The following is a 6,968-nucleotide window of genomic DNA, read 5'->3' as shown; positions in this document are numbered from 1 at the left end:
TTAAGGACTTTAACACCGAAGCCTACAACCTAGGGAATTTTCCCGGAACTGTCACTAATTCTTGGGATCAGATGGCAAACTTAATGTTTTCTTTTTTCCCTTCTATTTAGGGGTCTATACAGTTCTCTTAATCTTTGGATTTTAGGGTAGAACCACCATGAGCACTGTATACAATGTAACCACAGATAATCTCAGAACCTCTATTTCTCACAGAAGGATAGCCTTTTTTTATGGGTGTCCTTCAAGGAATTCCCTGGACAAACCCTGATTTGTGTCTGATTCTGCTGTTATCTGTGAGCATGTGATCCGTTGGGGAACCTCAACCCAGGTGTTGGGATTCATTTGTGTTTCCATTACCTTCCTGTAGTCAATATACTCAAAAGGACACTGGACAGTAATTAGGTTCTATGAGAATAAAGGGAAAATGTTAATCATTCTAAAATCATGGTTGAACAAGCAAAACAATAGAGAGGCAAACCCAAAAAGAAAGTGCTTCTGAATAGCCATGAGAAAATGGCTGAAATTGCTTTCAGAAAAGCCCCTCCCCCATTCTGAATGAAGCTAGATCTTTAATCTAGTGATGGCTCTCTTACCCACTCTTGTTTGAAGTCAGTACACCATGAGGCAAAATATTTAAAAACCTGAAAAACCTAAGAGAGTTAGCCTGTTTTTCTTGCTGCTCTTTGTCGGTCATCAGAAAAATTTTAAGTAAATTCAGATGCTAAGTTGTAAAATCACATTTATATTCTCTAATGAAGTGGCCCTCATTACTATATAATGTTCTTTTAGTTAACACAATATCATTATTTTTAAATTCCATTTAAAAAGAAGCTTCTGATATGATATTTGGACAGGGAAATAATTTTCATTGTTTTCTAGTTCCTTAAAAGGTTGGTAAATGCCAAAGAATGTAGAAAATTATCAAGTCCTAACATATTGGTTCAGTCTGGTGGTTTTTTTTTTTTTTAAAGACCAAGTGGGAATCCTTGAGATGTAGCAGTATTCTCTCATTATGGTTCATCAAAAAAGAATGGTGTTTTTCATTATCTGAGGATCTCCATTCTTTTTATAGACAGAAAAAATTTCATTATCTTTCTTTTATAAGATTGGAGACTAAGGCACTGAGAGGTCAGAAAATACTATTGACTGGCCCGGGAAGACCCAAGTGCTCCTGCTCCATTTTGCAAGAATGTCCTTCTTTATTAAGGGTTAATGCTGTTGGGTCCAGAGCACAGTTACAGTATTGTACTGTTACTTGGTTTTGAGACTTGGGCTCTTCATTACAGAGGAATTAAAGAGAAAATAAGTTTCATCACTCAGATACTTAAAAAAATTTTTTTTAAGTTTATTTATTTATTTGGAGAGAATGAGCATGTGCACATGTGGAAGGGTGGGGCAGAGAGAGAGGGAGAGAGAGAATCCCAAGCAGGCTCTGTGCTGTCAGCATGGAGCCGGGAGTAGGGCTCAATCCCATGACCATGAGATCATGGCCTGAGCTGAAACCAAGAGCCAGTTGCTCAACTGACTGAGCCACCCAGGAGCCCCATCAGATGCTTTAATATTATGTCAATCATGCTCAAATCTTTCAGGGTGGAGCTCTGCTGGATTAACAGAACGAAGGAAGTATTAGGTTTCCTTTGTCTATATCCTAGTCAAAGGCTCACATCTCATTTTCTCTTGTCAGAACTCAGAAAAAGTAGATAATAGATTTGACATTCTGTGGCATTCTACCAGGACCAGGCCCTGTCTTGGCTTTACTGGGAAACCACCAAAGTGAAAATTAAAAGAAAAAAAATTTTAATGTTTATTAAACTTTGGGAGAGAGAGAGAGACAGACAGACAGACAAAGCATGAGTAAGGGAGGGGCAGAAAGAGAGGGAGACAGAATCTGAAGCAGGCTCCAGGATCTGAGTTGTCAGCACAGAGCCTGATGTGGGGCCCGAACCCACCAACTGTGAGATCATCACCTGAGCTGAAGCCAGACACTTAACCAACTGAGCCACCCAGCACCTCCAAAGTGAAAATTTAGGTAAAGCAGAGAAAGTACCAGTGTCATCCTAAGCCTAACGGCTTCTACAGAACACTGTATGAGCCACAATGTGGAACTCCGGGAAAATGTCCAAGTAGGATGATTTTAGATGGCTTTAAAAAAAAGATTGTTTGCTAAACTCTCTAAAAACCTCTCCAGTGAAGAACTTTTTTCTTAAAATTATGTGTTAAACCTTTCAAGTTTTCCTACTGTTTTTTTCTTTTTCATTGATCTATCCGCTGTGATCCCACCTTTGCCAGTCTAAGACCTAATGTATTTTCTCTGGGGTCCTGTACAAGTTCCATCTCTTCCCAAACCTTCTTTGACCTTTACATATAATGATCTTCCAATTAAAAAAAAATTACACAGCATGCATAATCAGCGTCATACAACCTAGCACTAGTTAATGTGTAATTTGCAGATTTTTTTCTCTATTTTATTGGGGGCTCTTTTTGTCTTCTCAATTAGGTTTTAAGTTCCTTGAAGGCAATGCCGTATCTTTCATTTTGACTAGGTGTTTAGTAAAGTCCTTACTGATATGATATAATTTTATTGCATTGCAGCAGTTTAAATGGCCAGCAGGTCAGAATGAGATGATTGCTTGATCTGGTACAGAGTTCTCTGGGTCTGGGGATGAAAGCATACACCATAATGGGAGTCAGCCCTCTTGCGGCCTCTTTCTAGTTTCACCACGTGTGGGACAGATGATAGGAGGCATTACTCCACCCCTCTCTGCCTTCCCCCATGGCCATCACTTCACCCCTCTGTTGAATGAGGAGCTGTAAGATATGAATCTCTTCCTCAGAGGGGAGCTGTGATAATTACAGCTTGTAAAGCATTTGTGATTCTTAGATATAAGAGGACTAATTATTATGATCATTAATAATTCTTAATTTCTATCTTCTTTAAGGTAAATTATTCTTACTTTAATTATACCCCCACCCTGGTGGTAATTACACCTCTGAGAGTCAGCAGATGCTTTCATCTTACATCATGCCAGGGAGGGTGACTGGGCATGGGTGCCCAGGGAGGGCACTTCCACCTTCTGTTTACTCCCGCTCTCACCTAGAATAGCAGAGGGCTCCTAGCTTTCTTTGTCATTAAACTGGTCACAGATTTCAAGTGATTTTTTTCTCTGTCCTGTAACTATGTATCCTAACCAGAAGCTCCTCAATTTCACAGTGTTGGGATCCAACAAAGGACACACTGAATGGGAAAAATGAATTTAATTTTAATAATTTTATGAACACTGAAGGAAAGAAGCAGGCATCTTTGGTTGGGCAGTGGAGACTTGGTGATGTCTATTATAAAAAGGCTCACAGCTGCCATACGAAAGAAGGGCCATAGCTCTTCAGGGGTCAAGTGCTGTGTGACATTCCCTCTTGGACTTAGATCTGTACCTAATACAATGGTAAGTCACTCTTTGGGATGAGATAGAGGATTTATGTCTAAAGAACTAAAAAAAAAATTTTTTTTTTTTTGAGAAAGGTTTTGCTTCTGATAGTAAGGCATAACATAAAACAGATTGGGAGCTGAGGCTTTACACTTAGTAGAAGATTTGGGTTGTGGGAGTAAGAGTCGCAGCCTCCCAACGTGGAAAAGGGCAGTGTCAGCACAGACGGCACGCTCCCGTCTGCCTTAGATTATTTTCTCCAGCTCCAGACATTCAACGGTCACCTGTGTCATGATAGAGCTATTGTGTCCGAATCTTAGGTGTTTCAGCTCCCTGAATCCCACCTTATCCCTGACGGAAGGATGGAAGTGGAACAAGTAGGAGAACAATGTTCAGAATTTTTGGTGGCTTTCATTCTGCCGTCCCGGCCCGCTTCGGAGGAGCGCAGGCTTCCCTGCGGTTGGCCTCACCCTCCGCCCCAGCAGCCTTCCTTCCGATGCCTTTCTTCCGGGGCCTTTCTTTGCTCCTTTCTCTTCTCTGCTTTCGAAAAAAGTTTTCACTGCTCCACCACATCATCAAAGCTCAAGTAACTAGGAAAGGGTTGAAGGGACTTTGGACGGGACCGGTCAAGGTCCTTGTCCCTTTGGCTCGAATGATGATCCGAGTGAGCTCCTAGCATTCGTGGTGACGCAGAAGATTGGCTGTGTGGTTGTTTCTCCCTCTTTCCCTCCTGTGGTTGTCTCTCCGGCCCACAAGCATTCTGTCCCTGTTCTGCACCAGGTATGGTGCCAGGCACCGCCATTCTCACCAAAAGACACTCCACCTTGTCCTCTGATGATTTGGCGCAGGACATGTTTAATTCCCAAAATAAGGCTATGTATTAGTATTTCCTTGGATGTGCAAAATATGTTCTGCTAGGAACACACAGGGGCGCCTAGGTGGCTCAGTCGGTTAAGCATCCGACTTTGGTTCAGGTCATGATCTCAGGGCTTGTGGGTTCAAGCCCCGCGGCCAGCTCTGCTGACAGCTCAGAGCCTGGAGCCTGCTTCGGATTCCGCATCTCCTCGTCTCTCTGTCCCTCCCCCGCTCACGTTCTGTCTCTCTCAAAAATAAATAAACATTAAAAATATTAAAAAAAAAAAGAACACACAAAAAACTAGTAACAGCAACTACCTGTAGGGAGAGAGATGGGGAAGTGTCTTTTTTTTTTTACAGTATACTTTCTTATACTTTTTGATATTTGAGCCATGTAAATGTGTTATCAGTGCAAAAATTAAATACATTGAGCCCTAAGAACAAAAGTTTAATTCCAAGAGAAAAGATATGAAACAAAGAGAAAGTAACTGGCAGAATGAGATAGAGGGAATCAAACATTTTATTCTAAGATGTAGAAGAGCAGAAACAGGAGAGTTTCTAGGTGTCAGTGCTTCTGGAAGACAAGAATGCATCTCATTTACTCACTTGGTATTGCATCTGGCAGGGTACTTGGGGATTTATATATACATACATATACATATACATATATATATATATTTATATGTACATACATACATATATAAATAAATGTATGTATATATAAATATATATGTATATATATTAATTACAATGCCATGAAATAGCCCTTAAATTGTTTGAGCCTTAAGATTCACTACAGTGGTTGCACACTAAGCATTCATTTTAGCCTTTTAACTCTTCTGCCAGATGTATAATTGGAACTTTTCAGATAGTTTTCTTTGAGGCTTTTCCTTATCTCCAGATGAAGAGTGCTGTGGATGCTGGTTGTCTAACTAGCCCCACTGGCTCTGGGCTCTCAGCTGGCTGGCTGTCAGCTCTGATCAGAGAGAGCACCATGAGTGGCTCATCTATAACTGCATTGTTTGAAAGCATTTCCCAAATTACAAGAAAAAGTGCTTTCAGCAGCATAGAGTCTTTGAAGTGAACCACAACCTGCATAGGTATTGCAAATGGGGAATGATTGCAAGTTCTCATAGGGTGAAAAGTAAGTTTTTCTGGCATTAATGTAATCCCTCCTTTTGGTGCCAGTAGATTTCAAAATCAGATCTGGGGGTCCCTTTTGTCATGCTTTCAAGGTGCAAAACTCTTTGAAAGTCTCTGAATGCAAACTCTAAAATAGTACTTGTATGACCTTACCTGTCCCATGAATGTTCACAGCACCTTGCTCCTCAGCTAATCAAAAGCTTTCATTGAAAACCTACATAGGAGCACCTGGGTGGCTAAGTCGGTTGAGCGTCTGACTTTGGCTCAGGTCATGATTTTGTGGTCTGTGAGTTCAAGCCCGCATCCACCTCTGTGCTGACAACTCAGAGCCTGGAGCCTGCTTCAGATTCTGTGTCTCCCTCTCTCTCTCTGTACCTCCCCGCCTCACACTCTGTCTGTCAAAAATAAATAAATGTTATAAAAAAAAAAAAGAAAACCTATATAAAATGGAAGGCACTGAACTAGATGAAAAGAAGACCTCACCCTGGGCATTCGAGAGTTTGACAGAATTGTGAAGTCTGGTTATAACCCACACATGGTCTATGGGTTAAAGAAGGAAGGTACCGCTGCGCTGCTGGCTAACATAGTTTGGGAAGGCTTCTGGGAGGAGATGGTTCTCCTTCTGGATAAGATGAGTGGATTTCAGGCAGGCCAAGGATTTCATGCATGCTAGGCAGTGTGTGGAAAGCTGGGCAGTAGGAACAAGCAAAGTCTATTTTGAGAAAAATGTTGACCAGTTGGACTATTTTGTTTGAGAAAAATGTTTGAGAAAAATGTTGACCAGTTGGACTATTTTGGGGAGTTTATCACTCTTTGATAAAGGGCTGTGTCTCCTTGGTCCTTTCATGGTCTGGCCTTACAGAAGAGATGTTAGTATCAACCGTCTATCCATTCATTTAGGAAAGAATTGAATACAGTATGATGTAGGTTCCGTGAAAGCAGATTGTCTATCTGTTTTGTTTTCTGCTGAATCCCCAGTGCCTGTTATAGAGCATGCACTCAGGAAGTATCTGTTGATTGAAAGAATGAACAAATTGCATTTATGCATCATGTACAAGACCATCTATAAGTGCCATGATCAGAAAGTAGCCCTAAAATAGTTCGGAAGAAGTTACTTTTCGATGGGAGATTAGGAGCACCGAGAGATTAAGAGCATGTGAGAGAAGTTATAATGAACCATGAAATAGGAGGGAGGGCATAATTTTATTTTATTTTTTAAGTCTTGCTGGGAGTGTGGAATGGGTGGTTGGGACTGTACTGGTGGCAAGGGAATGAGGATGGGGAGGGCAAGAATAGTGACAATAAAACTAATATCCTAGTTCTTTCTACACTGCCCTGGTCAGTGGTTTCTTTTGGAGATTTGAAACAAAGGTTTGGAGAAAGAAATTATTTTCACCAAGGGGCTAGTTTCATATCTGTAATTTAAAAGCAGTTCCAAGAGTATCACCTGAGCCAGTCTGAACTTCTCCTGCTATTATTATTCAGATGAGGACTTGACTAAGCAGAATTTGCAGCAGTGAGGAAAAGTGCCTGGGGCCCCAGCCTAGG

This window comes from Panthera onca, chromosome C1, assembly GCF_046562875.1.
Source record: "Panthera onca isolate mPanOnc1 chromosome C1, mPanOnc1 haplotype 2, whole genome shotgun sequence".
Classification (NCBI taxonomy): domain Eukaryota; kingdom Metazoa; phylum Chordata; class Mammalia; order Carnivora; family Felidae; genus Panthera; species Panthera onca.
The sequence above is the reverse complement of the archived record's forward strand: the minus strand, read 5'-3'. Positions refer to the sequence as shown.